This window comes from Sciurus vulgaris (assembly GCF_902686455.1).
Source record: "Sciurus vulgaris genome assembly, contig: HiC_scaffold_250_arrow_ctg1, whole genome shotgun sequence".
Classification (NCBI taxonomy): Eukaryota; Metazoa; Chordata; class Mammalia; order Rodentia; family Sciuridae; genus Sciurus; species Sciurus vulgaris.
The window spans coordinates 1,903,808-1,927,275 of NW_027632805.1; positions in this window are offsets into that span (position 1 = coordinate 1,903,808).

The following is a 23,468-nucleotide window of genomic DNA, read 5'->3' on the forward strand; positions in this document are numbered from 1 at the left end:
ACAAATAAAAAAATAGTTTAAACAAACAAACAAAAAAAGACTCGGGGCTGGGGATACAGCTCGTTGGTAGAGTGCTTGCCTTGCAAGCACAAGCACTGGGTTCAATCCCCAGCATCGCAAAAAAAAAAAAAAAAAAGTAGCTATAAAAAAACAGACTCATAGTTCTAGAGGAAGAAATACAGATACAGGTTACAGACATACAAAACTTATTCAGTGAAGTAACAGAAGAAAATTTCCCAATCTTGAAATGATAATGGAGCATCAAATAGAAATGACCAGAAAAGAACCTCTCCATGAACATTATCATAAAAATGCTAAAAATACAGAAGAAGGACTATTAAAAAGTGCATGAGTGAAGCACCAAATAATTTATAAAGGAAAACCCATCAGAATAATAGCAGATTTCTCACAAAACTATATAGACCAGGAGGGCATGAACTGATAGAGTTCAAGACCTGGAAGCACAAAACAGCCAAGCTAAATTATTATATCCAGCAAACTTATCTTTCAGAATCAAAGAAGAGATAGACTTTCCAAAGTAAGCATGAATTTAAAGAATTCATATCTGCGAAAGCATACATAATCCTACTCTCAGATGAGGAATCAGATAGCACAACCAGAAAAGAATTTGAAAGAATAGATTTCACTAGAAGGGGAGTTAAGCAAAAAAGGAACAAGTAAAAATCAAACATGACTGTATCAGTAAATCAACAAAAAATTTAAGATAAATAAAAAGAAAGAAATGAACATAAAATTCTCAAAACAACCAAAAGAAAACTAACAATGACAGGAACTAGTATATTACTTTCAATATACTTTCAATATAACCCTTAATGAAAATGATGTAAATTCTCTAATTAAAAGACACAGATTACAAATAGAATTAAAAAAATAAAAAAAGTTCCATCTGCTTACTACTTGCAAGAACTCCACCTCACTACCAAAAACATTCATTCATAAACTGAAAATGAAAGGATGGAGAATGCAATTCCCATCAAATGGAATCCTAAAGCAAGCAAGAGTAACTGGACTTATATCCAACAAAACTGTCCTCAACTCAGTCATGAGACAAAGTATGTCCTTATACTCTGATAAAAGGAATAATCCATCTCAAGAAGATGTAATTGTTGTAAATGTACCAAAGGTTGTAGATGTACCAATGTCATAGAATACAACTTTATAAAACATATTACAGGACTTATAGGGAGAGACCAGCCTCAATTCAACAATGGTGGGTGATTTCTATACCTTAATATTACCAAGAGATAGATCTTCCAGAACTGCCCTGCCCCCAAAGTCAACTGAGAAACATTAGAATTACAGTATAGATCAAATGGACTTAACATCTCAGACTGTTTTATTTAACAGGTGTAGAGAAAATATTCTTTTCTTCAGTATACAGAATTTTGTCTAAAATAGACTACATTTTCAGCATGGAAGCAAGCTCAACAAATACAAACAAGTTGAAATTTTTCTTCCATCTTATAACAATAGAAGGAAATTACAAATCAAAAGCAAGAGTAACTGCAGATGTTATACAAATACTTGGAGATTGAAAACTACACTTCTGAATGAGTAGTGGGTCATTGAAGAAATCAGGAGGGAGATTTAAAATTCCTAGACTCAAATGAAAATGGAAACACAACCCACCAGAACCTATGGGACACAGAGAAAGTAATTAGAAGAGGTAGGTTTATAACATTATAAGTGCAAACATTAAAAAAAAAAAAAAAAAAGACTTGACAGACCTCAAATAAGTAACCCAGGGCTGGGGATATTGCTCAGTTGGTAGAGTGCTTGCCTCACAAGCACAAGGCTGGTTCAATCCCCAGTACCACAAAAAAAAGTAACCTAATTATGCATCTCAAGGTCTTTAAAAAACAAGAGCAAAACAAATCCCAAATCAGTACAAAGAAATAATAAAAATCAAAGCAGAAATAAAAGAGACTAAATGTAAAAGAAAACTTTATTCTTTGAAAAGATAAACAAAATTGATAGACCCATAGCCAAATTAACTAAAACAAAGAGAACATCCAAAATAAGTAAAATTAAAGTTGAAAAGAAATATATTACAATAGATACCAATGAAATTCAGAGGATCATGAGGGACTATAAATGAAATGTAAAATCTATAAGAAATGGACATATTTTTAGACACAAATAACCTACTGAAATTGAACCAAGAGGATATAAAATGTATAAACAGATCAAAAACAAATAATGAAATTAAAGCAGTAATAAAGTCTCCTAACAAAGAAAAACCCAGGATTAGAAGAATTTATAGTTGAATTTACAAGATTGGTTAAATACCACCAATACTCCTTTAATTATTCTGTAAAACTGAAAGACAAACAACTCTTCCAAACTCATTCTACAAAGCCAGTATCATCCTACTACCAAAATCAGTTAAGAATACACACACACACACACACACACACACACACACACACAAAATATTGTCAGGTGTGGTGATGCATGCCTCTAATCTCAGCAACTCAGGAAGCTGATGCAGAAAGAACATGAGTTCAAGACCAGCCTCAGCAACTTAGCAAGGCTCTGTCTCAGAATAAAAATAAAAAGTACTGTGGATGTGTTAAAGCATGCCTGGCTTCAATCCTTAGTACCAATAAATAAACAAATAAAAATTTAAAATCATATGATCAATTCAACAGATACAGAAAGTCTTCCATAAAATTTATCATCATTTCATGATAAAAACCCTCAATAAATTATGACCATACATTAACATTAAAAAGGGCTATATATCACAAACCCATTGCCACCATCATTCGGAATGGGGAGAAATTTAAAGCATTTCCTCTAAAATTAGGAATGAGACAAGGGTGTCCACTGTACCACTCTTATTCAATAGGCAACTGGAAAGTTTATTTTTTTTATTTTTTGCAATACTGGGGATAGAACCCAAAGGTAATTTACCACTAAGCTAAATCTCCAGTGATTATAAAAATGTTATATGTATATTCATATATATGCATGCTATATATCACATAATGTGTATATAATATGCAGTGTTATTTTATATATTATGCAAAATTATATATATATATATATCAATATCATAATATATATTTTAAACAGATACCAGGGATTGAAGCCAGGTTTGCTTTACTACTGAGCCACATCTCCAGGACTTTTTATATTTTATTTGAGCCAGGGTCTCACTAAGTTGCTGCCTCTGGCTTCAAACTTCTTATCCTCCTGCTTCAGTTTCCTGAGTTGCTGGGATTACAGGCACATGCCACCATACCTGGCTGAGAACTGAAAATGTTAGCCAAAGAAGTAAGGCAAGAGGAATGGAAAGAAATTCAAATTATGCCTGTTTGCATATGATTCTATTTTCATCTTAGAAAATCCAGATGAGTCCACCAAAAATCTTATAGAACTGATAAATTCATGAAGGTAGTAGGATAAAAACCTCAGAAGTGAAAGACTCTCTACAATAAAACTTATACAGCACTTGAAAAATAAATTTAAAAAGACACTAGAAAATAGAAAGTCCTCCCATGTTCATGGGTTGGGAGAAATGGCCATACTACCAAAAGTGACTACAGATTCAATGCAATGCAATCCCCATTAAAATAAATATGACAATCTTCACAAAACTTTAAAAATTGACACAAAATACAGATGGGAGGATAAATGATCTTGAATTGCCAAAGCAATTCTGAACAAAAATGAACAATGTTGGAGGTATCACAATACCCAATTTGGAAATATACTATTGTGTGTAACAGCTATGGTACTGGCATAAAAACAGACATGTAGAACAAGTGAATACAATAGAGAATGCAGTTCCAAACCCTTGACTGCTACAGTCAACTGATTCTCAACAACAGAGCCAAAAACATGTTGAAAAAGACAGCCTCTTTAGCAATGTTACTGGAAAAACTGGACTTACACCTAAAGAAGACTGAAACTAGATGTCTCTCTCTCTTTCATCTTGTGCAAAAATCAACTCAAAATTTATCAAAGACCTTAATGTCTAACCCTAACTTTAAATTTAGAGAAAAATATAGGGAAACCCTTTAAGACACACACAATGATTTTATGAACTGGACTCCAATAACTCAGGAAATAACAAAAATTGACAACTGAAATTACATCAAGTAAAAAGTTTTGACCCAGCAAAGAAAATCATCAAAAGAGTGAAGAGATAAGCCATTATGGAAAATAGTGTGCAGATTCCATAAAAAACTAAAAACAGAATTATCATATGATCCATCTTTATCAGGGTACATCAAAGTCAGCAAACTATAATAAAATCTACATACCTATTTATTGTGGCACTACTAACAATAGCCATGTTCTGGAATTGACCCAGGTGACCATCAGCAGATTGATGAAGAAAACGTAAACAAACATGATAGAGTATTATTCATCCATAAAAAAGAATGAAATAATGTCATTTGTAGGAAAATGGATGATAAATCCATTACAGTTTTAGATGTAAAAACAAGTATTTCAAACTGGCATCAAATCTTATATTTAACGACAGCACTTACTGATTAAAAATTTTCCATATTAGTGGAATAATAACCTTATTTGATCCTGCCAACAACTCTGTAAGGTAAAAAGAGTTGGTGTCTTCAACCCTATTCTACAGACCAAGAAGCTAGAGATTAGAGAACTAATGTGAATTTTTTCCAATTAATACAACCAGGAGGTAAGTTGGAAATTCAGAATGCAGAAATATTCAGAATCTAGCCTTCTTTCCAGTTAATGTGATACTTCCTGGAACCTAGATCATTTGTTTTAATCAGCTGTTGGACAACATCTAAATCCAGTGAATAAAAGGAAAACTTCAATGACAAAAAATATTTATATTTTTTAAATGCATGAGTCTATTGCTAACAGTCATTTTCACCCCTGCAGAAATTTAATCATTTATGTTTTGGTTATCTTTCCATCACTGTGACAAAATTTGCAGGACTAAAGGTTTATCTTGGCTCATGGTTTTATACCCTGGTCACTTGGCTAATGCATTAACTTATATCTGGATTTCGTTTTCATACTGAAGGAATGTTTCAGAAGAGAATTTTGCAAAACCAACTGACCTCAGTTTAAAAAAAAAGATTTTACTGACCCAATTAGATAATATAGTGCAACAAAACAAACAATAATTTCTATTTCACAAAAATTCAAAAGCTTAGTGAAAAAAGAAATAACCACTCTGACAAACTTTTAAAGATACAATTATTTCTGATGCAATACTCCAAAAGTATCACAATCACACTTATACCATTTAAAAACTCTGAACAAATGATTAGGCTAATGGTTAATTTAAATTACCACAGCTATGTTAGCTGCAGAGTACAAGACTTTACAACCCATTCGATCCCATAGTGTAAGTATTTTTCTAAGTATATTTATTTGATAAATTCCACCTACAGTATAATAATTACTATCCTAACAACTCAGAAGAGTTTATGCCCAAAAAGTAGCTATTAGTTTTCTTTATCCAACATAGTGTGGTTAACTCTTAACAACTTCAATGGTAGACATACTGTTATACTAAAATATAACAGCAAAACTCATTTGAATTTTAAAGACACCTTACACATTTACTCCAAAATTATTACTATTATTAGTTCATTTTCAGAGGTAATAAAAAATTTTAGTATCACAAGATATCTAGCACTAACCACAATTCTAAACAATATTTAAAAAAAAACTCTAATTAAATTTGTTAAAAACTGCAAACATACAAACTATTTTACTGGCTTACCTGAGTAAGTCAGAGATCTTCTCTTATATTTAGCCTGATCAAAATTTTTAAAATCACACTAAAATGGAACAAAGAAAAAAAGACAAACTTAATTTGTATACTTAATACTTATACTTAATTTGTCTTAAAATATTTCAAATAGCCTAGAGCAGTGGCACACACCAGTTACTCAGGAGATGCAAGAAGATCACAAATTCAAGGCCAGCCTTAGCAATTTAGCATGGCCATAAGCAACTTAGTGAGACCCTATCTCAAAATTAGAAATAAAAAGAGCTAGGATGTGGTTTATTGGTAAAGCACTCCCAGGTTCAATTCCTAGTTCAAAAGAAAAGAACAGAAAAAATATTTCCTCACAAATTACATGTTAATTATAAAAGTAAGGTTTGACTTGGGGTTCTGTTATCCCAGTGGTTGGGGAGGCTGAGGCAGGAGGATCCCAAGTTCAAAGCCAGCCTCAGCAAAAGCAGGAACTAAGAAACTTGGTGAGACTCTGTCTCTAAATAAAATACAATAGAACTGGGGATGTGGATCAGTGGTTAAGTGCCCCTGAGTTCAATCCCTGGTACAATCCCCCACGTGTGTTTGTGTGTGTGTGTGTGTGTGTGTGTGTATGTGCGTGTGTACATAAAAATTATGAAGGTTAAAGTGGAGAAATCTAATAGCACACTAACTAAAAGATCCAAGTTAACATCACCACAGGACAAACCAACATAATTTACCTCTTGGTACATCTGAGCAGCCCACACATCAGTCATGTTCTATTCTTCCTGGAAATGTATAATGGGAAGCTAATCAGGAGGTATACAGTGGACATATCCAAAACTGAGGGATATTCTAATAAACAATCATTTTATACTTTTCAAAAGCATCAATGATATGTAAACCAAAAACTGGGAATCTCTTCCCTGTGAAGGTCAACAACCATCACCAAATGCCATGTTCATTCATAGATTGCCTCCACGCTAAGGGAAAAAAAATTCTGCGAGAGACAGAATTTGTATTGTGAAATTTGAATATGAACTACAGATTATACAGTATTATTGTAGCAATGCTAAATTTTCTGAAAATACTAGTACGGGTTATAAAAAAAGAATGTTTTGGAAGCTGGGGTTGTAGCTCAGTGGTAAAGCACTTGCCTAGCATGTGTGAGGCACTGGGTTTGATTCTCAGTGTCACAAAATAGTAAATAAGTCAAATAAAGGTATTGTGTCCATCCACAACTAAAAAAAATTAAAAGAAAAAAAATACCTTTATGCACACGAAAAAACAGACTATATTTGGGGCAAAGGAACATGATACCAGCAAATTACCCTCAAATAGTTCCTGGGGGAAAATGTGTATGTGAGGAAGCACAGAGGAAAAGAGAGGAGAGGAGAGAGAATGGTAAAGTAAATGTGGCAAAATGTTAACGGATTAATTCAAATGAAGTCCAGAAGAATTGTTTGAACCGCTGTTGCAAATTTTTTGTAAATTTGAAAATACTTCAAAATAAGAAGTCTTTAAAAAAATGTTTATCCCTGTTTCACGCACGTCACTGCAAACAAAAGTTCAATACTTTCAACGAGCTTTATAGAACATAAACCTTCCAAAAGGTACAGTGACTTTCTTTTTTTTTTTTTTTCTTAGGGAAACCATCTCTCTCCCGTGTGAGACTGGCCCCTTCTGGCCCCTTCTGGCCCCTTCACTAGTCTGGCTGACTTTGATCAAGTCCACCCTCCTTGATGTGTGAGGAGACCTGGCATGGAGCATCTCTGTACCCCAGGCCTTCCTGCACAGAGGCCCCCACCGGGGAGAATCACAGACGGTTCTGGGTTTTGGCTTCACAACAGCGCAATGACATCCGCAGCCCACCTGTGAACAGAGGGAAGGTGCCCTCACCTGACCAGAGCAGCTGCCTCTGAGTCCATATTGGCTTTTGAGACGCTCTACTATAAAATCCTGCCCTGGTGGCTTCACGACCTGGGGTTCCATGGCACACCGGGGGCCTCAGCGGTCTCCTGGGAAGCGCTCAAATCTCTGGCCAGCACAGGGAGGGAGCTAGTGCACTGCACTTGCATCCTGATGCACCAGCCCCGCCCCCAGGACATGCTAGATAGCCAGGCGGGGAGCTTACACAGGGCTGGAGGGTGAAGGCTGTGTTGCACTGGTGTTCAACTGTGTTGCACTCTTTTAAGAAAAGCATCTTTGCCCTGCAAGAGGTTGCACCCCGCTGAGTTTTTCTCGCACTACAAATGTGTAATTTTCTGAGGTTCAGTTTATGAGTAGTAAGTAGTGTTGTATCTGCCCTTGCAAGTCATCCTGGTTAAGAAGTCAAATTGCTCCCCCTTTCCACAAGGGGCCCTCTAGGCACCATGCCATGGCCCTGGTGCTGGAGAATTGAAACACAACCAGAGTCCTCTGGTTCCTAAGCACACTTGGTGTGCATTTGCACTTACAAATACACTTGGCTCTTCATTGAAAGTGACGTTTGCTGTCAAACAGAAGATAATCAAGAATACAGCGAAGAGGTAGGCATAGAGACCTCTTTGCTTTCCCTGCCTGTGTTCCACATGTGGGAAAACATTATATCAAAAAGTTTTAAATGTAAACTCCAGGAAAACATGTACTACTAAAAACACAAAACCAAACCACTTTTCCCTGGTATCTACAACAGTGCATAGCATTTCACAGGTGCTTAATGATATGTCAACCTAAAAACTTATTAAACAGAGACTGACTGAGGGGAATGGTTGTTTGAACACTTCTTTCATAATCCCTTTTCTAAACTGATTGTCAACTACATATCTGGACTAATAACTAAATACTCTGGATTAAAGTTCTCAACTGCCAAAATTTTATAACAGCAATACTTTAACAAAGTAGCTCCTTATCTAAATAAACAAAACCAATACTCAATTTTGCATAAAGTATTGCTTAAGTGCATAAATACTGGAATTACTTTATCTTTAAGCAGATTTTAATGAGACAACAAAAAATCTAACAAATTTGAAAAAAAATAGATTGGATTTAATACCTTAATAGCATTTAAATAACAGAAACCTCGAAGTTCTTTCCTGAAAAGTAACTCAAAGACAGTTCTTGTAAATGCCTCAAGCCACTTTTAAGTGTCTGTGGAACAGCAATACTGGAAAAATCAGCTTACATGTCATTTGGTCAAGTTTTTTGGTCAAAATCTTTGAAGCTTTTAATTTTAATGCTTTTTAACTGCACAAAAACCTATTTTAAAAATTCTTTAAAAACACTTGCATTTACTTAGAATTTATTCTAAAATCATGACAGCATTAACTGTCTCAGCTAAAAGTCACAACACATTTTTAAATCAATTTAAATAAGTTTCCAAAGGAGCCAATTCTAAATATTAAATGTACATATATGTAGTCTACAATTTCCTTGAAGGTTCAAGTAATTCAATTGATAGATTTGGAGTAGGTTTATTTTAGGTATCTGGCTTTGTGACCAAGTATATTTAGTCATGAATATGATGATGTTCCATCACTCATTACACAAACCATATATCACATACCTGCCATCATCTCTGACAGATGATTTCACATGTATTCACTATAGAATACCTTATTTCTACATTGCCATACAACAGGGAATAAACCTGTCTTTCCTCACTAAAAATGAGGTATGTTCACTGAGAAGAACACAGAAGAAGGGAGTCAATATCCACATTTCAATATATAAAATTTTGTCCTCTAATGAAATTATTTGTAGTTCTACATTGAGTAAGTCAATAAAAATATCTTTCTTTAGTAGTTTGGTTACACTTCCTTTGACACAAACCATTTCTGTTGCGTATGAATCTGGTGAAAATTATGTGACAGTTTATAGTACAGACCTTTCTTTACTTGTCCTTCTTACATCTAGTATTGAAGCCAGAATTGAGGACAGGCAGTTAGTGTAGAAATAGGGGATTGGGTCAAATCAAGGAAAAGAAGGCCATGAAAGCCATCTGTCTCTGGCAGTTGGAGACTGCCCCTGGGAGAGTGGAATGTTAAGGATCTCTGGAGCTCATTGATTACCAAATTTACCTGCTCTTGTCAAGGACCGCAAGGAGCTGCTAATTAATGCCCCCTGGGCCTTTGTGTGGCCAATCACTTTGGCCCTCCCACTGCCCCATCCACTTCTCTCTTTTTATATCTCACCTGCAAAAGTAGGCCTAGTCACATAGGCAGGAAGGAGAGATAAGGGGGGAGACAACTGGAAACCAAAGAGACCTTAACCTATAAAAGATGTAGGGTGTGCTCACTTCTTGGGACTTTAGAACATGGCCCCCTTCTACCTTCCAGGAGAAGTCTCTATTATTACTACTTTTAAAATAAACCTGCTTAACATGCTTGCCTTGGTGCGCTTCTCTAGTGTTCAAACTTCAACATTAGAGGGAGCAGAACTCATCACCGGTAAATGGCGGTATCAGTACTAAAATGAACAGACAACTAGATGGCCAAGTAATGAATGTTTAAAATGTCATGGCTATTATCCATTGTCACTTTATTTCTGCTAAAAAATTCATTAGAAAAAGGTACTGCAACAATCTAGTATAAAGCAAATCTTTAACCAAATAACATGGTATAGACCTTTTGAAAATATTCATACTTTATCACCACAGCAACAAGGAAAAATTCAATTCTATCATCAGGACCAAGTTGAAGTTTATGAGGTAGTAGAGAAGATGACAGAAAAGTTAAAACAAAAAACTAAGGAAATATAATCAATTTGTTTCAAATGTAAAAATCAATACATTTTGAAAGGGCACAGGAAGCTACATATTTTAAGAAAACAAGGTGCTTGAAAATTTAATTTGTGACTATACAGGAGGTGTAAAGATTATAGAAGAGCACTTCGGTGCTCTATCCATTCATAAATGAGTCTCTGTGCATAAAGGAGCTCACTGATAGTTAAGATTACCAAAATATATTTCAGATCTAAAATAAAATTATCCAAGTGGTGGTCCCTTTATTCAAATGGTAAATACATTCATGCAACAAAATCAAATATCTTTAAAGGAACTAAAATTAAATTGCATAAATCATATTCCTTCAGTATTCTGTGAAGGACTATTGCTTATAACAAGATTAGTTATCATCCCATTTTAATACAGATATGTCAGGAATAGATAAACACAAGTACACCTGAAATACACCAGTGTTTAAACTTCTATTTCACACCATACAAGGTCAATTATAACACATTAAAAATTGTCAACAGCTATAAGCTGCAATTTTACATTTATACACCAGAAAGCTTCATTTTCAAAAGCTGAACATAATTACCATATTGTCTATAACAGCTAATCTTCAATTCAACTGCTTTCACAGATACAATTTATGAAAAACAATGATTTTGTATCTGGCCACATTCTATGATGCTAATTATTCAACTAACAGATAATTTGGGAGAACCAATGATTCAAACTTTTTCACAGTATCTATGCCGTCCCTAACAAACCCAAATACTACATGCTTAAAGTCCAAATGTTCTGTTTTGTTCAATGTTATAAAAATTGAGAATTATTACTATTACAGCCTTGATTGGCCATAGAGAGTAAGCCAAGACCAGTATGCTTCACATCAAAGTTCTCATCTTCAAATTTATCTCCATAAATGGACTGTCCTCCTGTTCCATCACATTTTGTGATATCTACCCCTGAAAGAAAGATTTCAATTAATAGAAATCCTGAGTAAAACATTAAATATACACAGAAGTTGTCACTATAGGGTAAATCCTGAACACCCAGTTTCCCTAAGAATGAATTTTGAAAATTAAATACTTATTTTTAAATGAAGATAAAAAATGAAAAGGCCTTTTCTCCACCCTCAGGTTCCAGCATGGTTCAGGTATTAGAAATTTGGACCCTTTTAAATTTTAAAGTGCTGGGCAGAATGAGGAAGCCAGTGGTGATGACAACTCTTATTTGAGAAAGCTAAAGAAATCTTAAGAAAACTACATGATGAGGTCAAGAAGAAAGCCACAAATTCCCCAAGTTACCGTGGTATACATTCTTTTTGACTTCAATTACTATAGGTACTTAGTACTTACTTGGCAAACAAATCTGTAATTACTCTGTGAAAAATGGAGTTCTTAAAACCAAAGCCCTTCTCTTCAGTGCACAGTGCTCTGAAGCAGTTCAAGGAACAACATTTGAAAATAATTCATACATTCACCATCCGCACAAGCATCAAAAAATACCACAGAATTTGTTTCCTTTGATAACTCTGCTGCTAGAGATATATCTCTCCTTTCTGGAGTTTCAATAAATTTTGTTGACATTCTTCAATTTTTTTCTTAAAAGACTCAGCCATTTCTTTTGTTTTAAATCTTATTGCAAGTTTTTGCACACTTGCTTCTCCATCTTTGGAAAAAGAAGTGACCAGAATATTAACATAACTTATAAGTTGTTTTATGTTTCTTATGGATTTTAGAAAAGTCCAAAAAGGAAAGAAAATTAGCATTTAAAGCTAGAAACTCACCAGCATAATCTAAAGCAGTCTAAACTAAAGCATTATTTGAAATATTTAGGGGTTTTAATCCCAGTGTTTTGGTGATAACATGGTCTGCACACACTTTAAACACCTGGTCTCTTCTCATTAGGATTTGATAGTAATTCTTCATTGTATTCCAAAGAATCTTTATATCTACAACAACTCACTCCTACTGACTGACACCTCTATCCCACCTATAAAGTTTGTCTCTCTCTTTAAACAAAATATCTTCATCTTCTTCTCCAGATTTTACTTCTACTATGAAAAAAGATGAACTCATCTGTAAGCTGATGCTTATAATTTCATAACAAATTTCAAAAATCCAAATTTTTAAACAGATTTTCCTTATAAAGACATTAATAGATTTTACTTTATAGGTTAAGAGGCTTCAAAAAGTTCTGGTTCTTGAAAAGAAATATTAACTACTAAGTTTGAAAAATGATAAAACAATTTTCCTACAACAACATTCTTGTCCAAAAACTATGAAAGGATACTTTTTACTAAAATGACTTTGGCAAGTATGGAAATTACTTTATTCCCAAAATTACAGTATGAAAACAAACATGATATTCTAAAAACGTAAGAAAAAATTATTTTCCCAACAATTGCATATACTAACTACAAAACAAAATCTATATACAAACTTTAAAAAGAGGGCTCCAGTATAGATCTGTGATAGAGCACTTGCATAGCATGTCTGAGGTCCTTGGGTTCAATCCCTAGCACTGCTAAAATAAAAAAAAAAAAGGAAAGAAACTAAAAGTATGCTTAAAAGCTGAATGCCTAAACCAGGCACAGTGGTACATGCTTGTAATCCCAGAGACTCTGAAGGCAGAGGCAGGAGGATTTCAAGTTCAAGGCTAACCTCAGCAATTTAGTGAGAACCTGAGCAACATAGCAAGACCCTGTCTCAAAATAAAAAATAAAGAACTAAGGATGTAGCTTAGTGGCAAGTACTCCTGGGTTAAACTCCCAGTACCAAAAGCAAAAAACAGAAATAAAAAAAAAATAAACAAAAACACTGATGTCTAACAAAGAGAGCTATGACTTCATATTGTAAGTATTCTGAAAGAAACAACCATAGTCCTAACAAATCAATCCAGGGTAAGTTTTCAGCTTAAATTAAAATTAAGTAATCTGTAATGTTGTGCTGATGATATGATCCATCACATAGGGTGCTTCCCTAGCATGCACAAGGGCTGGTGTTCCTATACCCAGCACTGCAGGACTGCAGGGAAAAAAAGGACTTAGTAAAATTTTCATTCCCTGACATTTACTTCTGGTAATGACACTATTGGTGCAAAATGAATATCTTCACTATGAATTACTTCTTCATCACTACCATCTTCATCTTCACCAGCTTTACTGGTTGTCTGTGTTCCAAACACAGTTGCTCCAGTATTTACCCACTGGAAATTTTTATCTGAGTAAAAAATTAGGATATGTAAACCACATAATCTACTTTTTAAAGGTTTTTGAAATCCTGCTCTTAGATTATTAGTGCAACATTATCATTTCCAACAACAGATACATCTATCAAAAATGTTTAAAATAAGTCAGGTAGGGTGGCTGGAGGGCAGAGGCTAGAGGACTGAAATTTCAAAGGCCCTCTCAGCAATTTGGTGAAGTTTTAAGTAACTTAGTAAGACTCTGTCTTAAAATTTAAAAAAGTGGGAATGAAGCTCTGTAAAGCATCCCTGGGTTCAATCCCAGAACGACCCCCACCCCCAAAAAAGTTAAAAATATTCTGGCAAATTCAACTCACACACAAAACTGCAAGGAATTTATACTTTCAGTTACTATGAAAAGCACATCTTGGGGCTGGGGAGATAGCTCAGTCGGTAGAGTGCTTGCCTTGCAAGCACAAGGCCTTGGGTTCGATCCCCAGCACCCCCCCCCCCCAAAAAAAAAACACATCTTAAATTAAAGCAAGAATTCAATACCCAAGAAAACAAATATAATAAACCTAATACTCTGCAATTAAACAAAACAAATGAAAGAAATGAGAAAGCCAAAAGCTATTTCTGTGAAAAGACAAACACACTGATTCATGATTCCTGTCAAACCTTAAGAACAAAATAAATTAAGTAAAACAAAGTAAGAAAGTAAGAAAAGAGGGGGTGAATGGAATGATCTCACTAAAATGGAGAAGTGATGGTCAGGAGAGAATGTAGTGGGTAAGGCTTAATTAAGTAAGTCTCCCTCCTTATGTTTTTCCTATTTTACACATGCATATGCAATTACAATATAGTACTTGGTTATACTGAGTAATAAGCAGCAAACACACCAATTTTCATTTGGCTTTTTTTTTTTTTTTTTTGCAGATAACTATAGCCAATATGTTGCTATATCTGCTGAATTATTAACACTTTTACTTTTTAGGCTATTAGGTTAAAACAAAAATAAAGAAACCCGTTATTAGGGAAGTCATAAATTCTAATGTAAAATCATATCCCAAAGTAGTTTTGAAAGAATGGACATTTTTTTAAGCTGTCTGTTTTATCTCAACTCTCTAAGGTCTCCCTCCCAGTGATGGGAACAAAGCCCTTAAAGCTCTTCCAGGATATAAGATTCCCAGAAACTGTTGACCAGAATCTACACCCTGTTGCAAATCACTGTGAAACATGTTGTATCAGCAAACCCAGACCCCCTTTGGAATTTCCCAGCGGCTTTGTTCCCCTTTTCCCCTTCCATGTGCGACCCCTCCCGATGTGTGGTTTCTGCCTTTATAAACTTGTAAGATTTTCTGCTAGGGACTCAACTCCTCGACTCCTGTGTGAGTCACGAGTTGGGTCCCAGTGCACTGGAATAAAAGCCTCTTGTGGTTTGCATCAAGTGACACCTCCTGCGGTTGATTGGGGATGCTGTCAATCCGTGGGACAGAGTTAGGGTCTCCTTTTTGGGGGTCTTACATTTGGGGGCTTGTCCAGGATCTAACAGCCTCCCCTCATCCGCAGAGTCGACCTTGGAGGTAAGAAGGGATACCCCAAGGTTGTCTGTCTTTGTCTTGTGTTTTGTTAGTTGGTCTGGTCCTGTGAGCGTGCTTTCAGTTTCACGGCCGTTCAAGGTCATGAGAGTGGCCGAACAGTGGTCAGTAGATGTGCCTGGAGGGCCACAGGTTGCAGCCCTGGGGGATGCCCCAAGGATGGAGGAGAGCCAGGGATGCCTGGTAGTCTCCTACAGTAAGGGCACTGATCGGGTTCAATTGTTGGATCAGAGATTGTCAAGACGGCGCCCGTCTGATTCTGCTGCGTGTTTGTGGTGGACAAGGTGGGATAAGTGGGTCCTCGTGTCTGTAACATTTTTGTTGTTTGTGTTTCTGATGATGTATGAACTGATGATGGGACAGAGACTGTGACAACCCCTCTTAGTCTGACATTAGACCATTGGGCTGAAGTTAAGGGAAGAGGTTGCGACCTATCATTTGAGATCAAGAAAGGCCCATGGTGGACCTTCTGCTCCTCAGATTGGCCTGCTTTTAATGTAGGATGGCCAGCAGAAGAGACCTTTAATCTATCTGTCATTCTTGCTGTTACAGAGATTGTTTTTCAGAAGAAACCTGGAGCCCATCCGAATCAGCAGCCCTACATCGTGGTCTGGCAGGATCTGGTGCAAAATCCATCCCCCTGGATTCGATCTTGGGTTGCAAAACCCAAGCCCCGGCCAGCCGCACAAATCCTAGCTGCCAAATCTCCCAGTTCTGGGGGGAAATCCAGTCACTCAGACCCCACAAAGAAGATTTATCCTAAAACTCAGGCTGACCACCTTCTCCTTGACTCACCTCCCGCATACCCTCCCGCCTTGGTCCCTGTAGGGGGTCAGGAAGAGCCAGAAGAACCGCCGGCCCCTGCAGCCACCCCCTCTGCTCCCCCTAACGAGTGTCTCCCGGGGCCCACACAGGGCACCACGGGGCTTGCACGGGGTACCAGGAGCTGCCGCGGAATAACTCCCAACACCATCGTTGCCCTTCCCCTAAGGGTTTATGGGCCCCTGCCGGTGGCAACGGATGGTGGACCGGCTCCTCTTCAGCCCCCCCAGTGCTGGCCTTTTTCCTCTGCAGACTTGTATAACTAGAAAACTAATCATCCTCCCTTTTCAGAGGACTCCCAGCACTTAACCGGGCTGGTGGTCTTTAATGTTCTCTCATCAGCCCACATGGGATGATTGCCAGCAGCTACTGCAGACCCTTTTCACTACTGAGGAGAGGGAGAGGATTTTATTGGAGGCAAGGAAGAATGTACCAGGAGCAGATGGACGACCCACCCAGCTCCCCAACATCATTGAGACTGCCTGCCCCATCTCCAGGCCTGACTGGGATTTCAACATGGCAGAAGGTAGGGAGCGACTGACAGTCTATCGCCAGACTCTAGTGGCTGGCCTTCACAGGGCAATGAGAAGCCCCACTAATTTGGCTAAGATAAGAGAGGTTATCCAGGGGGCCACGGAACCCCCGTCAGTATTTCTCAAGCACTTAATGGAAGCTTTCAGGCACTACACCCCATTTGACCCTACCTCTGAGGGGCAAAGGGCTTCCGTGACCATGGCTTTTATAGGGCAGTCAGCAATACATGTTAAGAGAAAGTTGCAGAGAATAGAGGGTTACAAATTATACCCTACAGGATTTAGTTAAGGAGGCAGAGAAAATGTATCATAAGAGGGAAACTGAGGAAGAGAAGGAGCAAAGGAAAGAAAAGGAGAGAGAGGAAAGAAAACAAAAGGGATCATAAGCAGGAGAAGAACCTAACACGGATTTTGTCCACAGTAGTAGGTGAGAAAGGCCAGGAACAAACACAAGGCAGGGCTAAAAAAAGGGTCAGGTAACCTAGGCAACCGCACTCTATTAGACAAGGATCAGTGTGCCTACTGCAAGAAGAGAGGTCACTGGGCTAGAGAGTGTCCTAAGAAAAAGAAGATTAGTGGGGATGGGGCTCAGAAACCCCTCCCCCCGAGCCTAGGGTAACACTAGAGGTGAAGGGGAAGCCAGGTGAGTTCTTAGTAGATACTGGGGCTCAACACTCGGTCCTACTCGAACCGTCTGGGCCCATCTCCCACAATAAATCATGGGTCATAAAGCTACGGGGCACCAGCAGTACTCATGGACTACCTGAAGAACAGTAGACTTAGGAACGGGATGGGTAACCCACTGATTTCTAGTCATCCCTGAGTGCCCTGTGCCTCTACTTGGGAGAGATCTCCTAATCAAAATGGGAGCTCAGATTACCTTCACCCCTGATGATCCAGAGGTGACCCAAAGCAAGAGAATAACTACTGCCCTGACTATGCACCTGGGTGATGAACATAGACTTTTTGAGAGACAGGGAACAAAAATATGTCACATAAATAACTGGTTGAACAGGTATCCAGGGGCGTGGGCTGAAATGACTGGAACAGGACTAGTCACAGAAAGACCACCCATCGTTATAAAGCTTAAGGCCACATCTACTCCTGTGGCTGTATGTCAATACCCTATGACTAAAGAGGCCCGGGAAGGAATTAGGCCCCATATCCAGTGCCTCCTTCAGCAAGGTATCCTAGTGAAGTGTCAGTCACCATGGAACACTCCCCTGTTACCTGTTAAAAAGCCTGGCACAGGAGACTATCATCCTGTACAGGACTTAAGAGAAGTAAAAAAGCGAGTACAGGCCATCCACCCCACTGTACCTAACCCTTACAACTTGCTGAGCTCTCTTCCCCTGGATCATATTTAGTATACTGTCTTGGACTTAAAGGACGCTTTCTTCTACCTGCGACTACACCCTTAAAGCCAAAACATCTTCACATTCAAGTTGAGGGACCCTGACTCTGGGACAACAGGACAATTGACTTGGACCCGATTACCCCAGGGGTTCAAGAATTCTCCGACCCTCTTTGATGAAGGTCTCCACCAAGATTTAGCCCACTTCCATGCCAGCCATCCCCAGGTAACACTTCTGCAGTTTGTAGATGACTTACTACTGGTCGGGGCCACAGAGGAGGAATGCCAATGGGGCACGGGACTACTGCTAGAAGAACTTGCCTGCTTAGGATATCGGGCCTCCACCAAGAAGGTCCAGATCTGCCAAAAGGAGGTAACGTGCCTAGAATATGCCCTCAAAGGGGGGCAGAGATGGCTAATGGAGGCCACAAAACAGACTGTGATTCAGATACCCATTCCTCACTCACCCCACCAGGTGCAAGAATTTTTAGGGACTGCGGGGTTTTGCTGCCTGTGGATCCCCGGGTTCGCTACCCTGGCACTTCCCCTCTATCCTCTGAATAGAGAGGATACCTCATTTGAGTGGGGTAATGACCAGCAGCAGGCCTTTGATGACATCAAGAAGGCATTACTGTCTGCCCCAGCCCTGGCATTGCCAGACGTAGCAAAGCCCTTCATCCAATTTGTCGATGAGAGGAAGGGAGTAGCCCGAGGGGTGCTGACCCAGCCTCTAGGGCCATGGAAGAGGCTGGTAGCCTACCTCTCCAAGAAGCTAGACCCTGTTGCTAGAGGCTGGCCTGCCTGTCTGAGGTCTGTGGCAGCAGTGGCAGTATTAGTGAAAAAGATGCTGACAAATTAACTATGGGACAAAAGCTAATGGTCATTGCCCCTCACTCCTTGGAGAGCATCATCAGACAGCCCCCTGACCGGTGGCTGTCCAATGCCTGCATGACGCATTACCAGAGTCTCCTACTGGGGACAAGATCCAGTTTGGGCCGCCTGCCATCCTCAACCCAGCTATCTTACTACCTGACATGTCCACCCAGGAGAGTGTGCTGCATACCTGTCAAGAGATACTAGCAGAAGAAATGGGGACCCTAAGGGACCTCCAAAACTAGCCCTTACCAGACACTCAGCTGACCTGGTTCACTGATGGAAGCAGCTACATAATAGAAGGTAAAAGGGTAGCTGGGGCGGCGGTAGTGGATGATGAAAAAAACTATCTGGGCAAGCAGCCTACCTGAGGGGACATCGGCTCAGAAGGCTGATTTACTAGCTCTGACTCAGGCTCTGTGGTTGGCAGAAGGAAAAAAATTAACATCTACACTGACAGCAGGTATGCCTTCACTACTGCCCATGTCCACGGGGCCATCTACTGGCAGGGGGGGCTGCTGACCTCGGCAGGGAAGGAAATCAAAAATAAAGAAGAAATTCTAAGCCTGTTAGAGGCCGTTCACCTTCCTAAGAAAGTTGCAATTATTCACTGACCTGGACACCAAAAAGGGGGGTCAAAAGTTGCCGGAGGGAACCAAAGGGCTGACAGGGAAGCCAAGCGGGTGGCTCAAGGATTTAACGTCCTATCCTTGTCGGGGGCAGGGGGACTGAAGTCTCACCCTAAGGATGCGGTATACCCCTCTATTAGGAACTTTGAATATGTAGAACTAGACCTTGAGGAAATGGAAAGATTAGGATTTCACCTGGAGACTCCAGAGGGGATCCGGGAAACCTCAAAAGGAAAAAGAATTCTCCCTGCAAAACAGGCGATCATTTTTCTCAGACACCTTCACAAGTTAACTCATCTGGGCCTAAAACATTTAAAAACTCTTGTCCAGTCTTCACAGTATTACATCATGAAGCTTGGGGAGCTTGCAGATACAACAGTAAAAAATGCAAGTCTTGCCAGATGGTGAATGCCCAGCCCAGCAAGCTACCTCATGGCAAATGGCTCAGAGGAGACCATCCTGGGAGTTACTGGGAAGTGGACTTTACTGAGGTAAAACCAGCCAGGTATGGATAAAGAGACTTATTAGTATTCATAGATACATTTTCAGGATGGGTTGAAGCCTTTCCTACCAAGAGGGAAACTGCTCAGGTGGTGGCCAAAACAATACTAGAAGACATCTTCCCAAGGTTCGGGGTGCCCAAGGTAATCGGGTCAGACAATGGCCCTGCATTTGTTGCCCAGGTAAGTCAGGGACTGGCCAAAATCCTGGGGGCTTAATTGGAAATTACATTGTGCTTATAGGCCCCAAAGCTCAGGGCAGGTAGAAAGAATGAATAGAACTTTAAAAGAGGTCATGACTAAATTATCTTTAGAGACTAGCATAACAGACTGGACAATCCTCCTTCCCTTTGCTTTGTTTCAGGTGCACAATACCCCTGGCTCCCTCAAGCTAACTCCTTTTTAAATCCTTTATGGGACTCACCCCCCACTCATTACCATACAACACCTTCCTTCCCCAGAATCTTACCCCTCTCAGTCTCTGTACACCAGATTAAAAGCCCTTGAGACTGTGCAGATGGAGGTGTGGAATCAGTTGGCAGAGGCCTGTAAGCCTGGGGACCTAATAAGGGCTGTACAGGTACTAATGCTCAGGCAACAATACCAGTCCCTCCGTCAAGGAAATAGCTTCAGAGAAGAGTATATAGAGACAGAAGTTCCATGATTAGAACTTACCAAAAAGCAAATGGGGGAATGAAAGAATGGACTTTTTTAAGCTGTCTGTTTAATCTCAACTCCCTAAGGTCTCCCTCCCAGTGATGGGAACAAAGCCCTTAAAGCTCTCCAGGATATAAGATTACCAGAAACTGTTGACCAGAATCTATGCCCTGTTGTAAAACATTGTGAAACATGTTGTATGTTATCAGCAAACCCAGACCCCCTTTGAAATTTCCCAGCGGCTTTGTTCCCCTTTTCCCCTTCCATGTGCGACCCCTCCCGATGTGTGGTTTCTGCCTTTATAAACTTGTAAGATTTTCTGCTAGGGACTCAACTCCTCGACTCCTGCGTGAGTCACGAGTTGGGTCCCAGTGCGCTGAAATAAAAGCCTCTTGCAGTTTGCATCAAGTGACGCCTCCTGTGGTTGATTGGGGGTGCTGTTGATCCGTGGGACAGAGTTAGGGTCTCCTTCTTGGGGGTCTTACAGTTTACTGCTTCTACAAGTAGCAGAAGCTGTGAAAAAAATAGTGTAACTAAGTGGGGATAATTGTTATTTGAACTGCACTAATCATTTAAGCATATACCTTCAATAAAATTTATTCCATAAATCAAACATCTTATATAAGAACAATTTAGGTGGTTCAGACATTTAATTTACATTTCACAGACATGAAAGACATAAGAATGAGAAAACAAAATGAACAGTCTTATGCTAATATCTTGAAAAAATTAAATGATGAAATGATTTTTACAAATGTACTGTTTTATAGAAATGTTACAAAATGGATTAAAAATAGAAACATCACTGATACTGAGAAAGCACATTATTTATAAACTTATTTTAGCACCAGAAATGAGCATGACCATAATACTAAAATCTAAATAATCTTCTTAAAAAATGCAGATTCAGGGATGGAGTTCTAATTTAGTGGTAGAGGGCTTGCCTACCATGTATGAGGCCCTGGGGTCAATCCCTAGCACCTTAAGAAGTGGGGAAAAAAAGTAGATTCCTAATTCTTGAAATATCAACAAATCAAATCTAAAAGTGATAACATTAACAAAGTCAGAATCATTCCAAAACTGAAAAATTGTTCTGAATTTAAGGACAGGGAAGATCATTAGAGTAATTTATACAAAATTTTAAAAATTCTTATGCTTATATTATTAATAATGAAATTAATTGGTGTGTGGTCCTGCAGATCTCTAATCTCAGAGATTGGGAATGATGAGGCAGGAGAATCACAGGTTTAAGGACAGCCTTAGCAACTTAATAAATCCCTGCCTCAAACTAAAATTTTTAAAATGGGGGGGCAGTGTACACTCATTGATAGAGGACCCCTGGGTTCAATCCCCAGTACAATCAATCAACCAATCAGAGAAATCCTTTATTATGAGAACACTTAATAAATGGGGAACCATTACTTTAGTGACAACACTGTAACAAAGGACTGGTTCCTTAAGTTGCATTCTGTTCTGTTAACATGATGATTAAAATAACTTCTTAATCTTACCTTTAGGACCAAAGGCAAAATCCCCAGAATTACTGGAAGCCAAATTTGCAAATGACAGTCCTCTACCACTTCCAAATCCAAATAAAACTTTTTACTTTCCACTGACAAAAGAAAAATGATTTATTCTTTCATATAAGATGTGCTGAACATCAAAGATTTCCCCAGGACTGAAAAAAGGACAAGACTTTCTATACTACAAGGTAAAGGGGTTTAATTTCTATATTTTGTGTATTTTGGTAAATTTTACATCCAATTTTGAGCTTCTTCAGTAATATCAAGTTTACAGGTACTATTCACAATGAATACAATACTGCACCAAGCGCATGCCAAAAAATTAAACAGGTAGTGAACTATAAAGGTATATTACACAATCATACAGTTTCTGCTTTGTAAAGTCTTTTACAAAAAGTGCAAAATCAAGCAATGGAGGGGAGAATTTTGGAAAACATTTGTATAAAAAATGATTTGTGTTCTGTATTATAAAAAAACACAAAAATCAAATATCTCATTTACATTTGATCATCAGAAGTTTGGGGTTATCTGAATTCTATATGATCTGTGAAATCACTATGCCTTACAAATTTGAAAATGTAAAGGTTTTAGGTCTGCCACTACTTTCCTCTTCTACCATAGTAAAACTCTAAACTGTCTATAAATTTGTGACTTATTTAGGACTCCTTTTGGGGATAAATATGTACCATATATTATAAAGTAATACAATTTAAAGAGACACTTCTTCCACCTCAAAAAAAAAAAAAAACAATTAGAATGGAAAAATGTGAAGAAAGCAATACCAAACATTAGTTAATATTATTGAATAATTTACCAAGCTTTTAGGCTTATAAAAAAGAAATATAGGCTTGAGCAATATTATTAAGCAAAACTACAATAAAAACATTATCACAAAGAAAGTCATCATGTTAGTAAACTATTATCTCTTATGTTCAGGCAAACAGGTCAAGAGTCACAATACTATTTAATCCCTGTAATCACAGGTTTAACAATAAAGATACATGTTTATTTTCTTTGTTGGCAAGGCAGTATGACTTTTCTTCTTAGTATTTATTATATCTTATGTCCATTCGTATCTTTAAAAGTCTATCTTCTCAAATATACAGGTATACTTTTATGTAATACATGATTATAGACACAGATTAAGTTTTACCTTGACTTATAGATTCTGTATCAATTTCCTTCCTAGTAGACAAATCTACAGGTTTTCCCACAGTTCCAGAAGAGATAGATGATGAACTTACAGGTTTGGTAAAGAATCAGGTTCTTCAGATTTACAGAAAAATGCTGCATCACTTCAGTCCCACCTGTATACACACTGTCAGTTGTTCTAGTTATCCTCACTCTGGGATTTCTG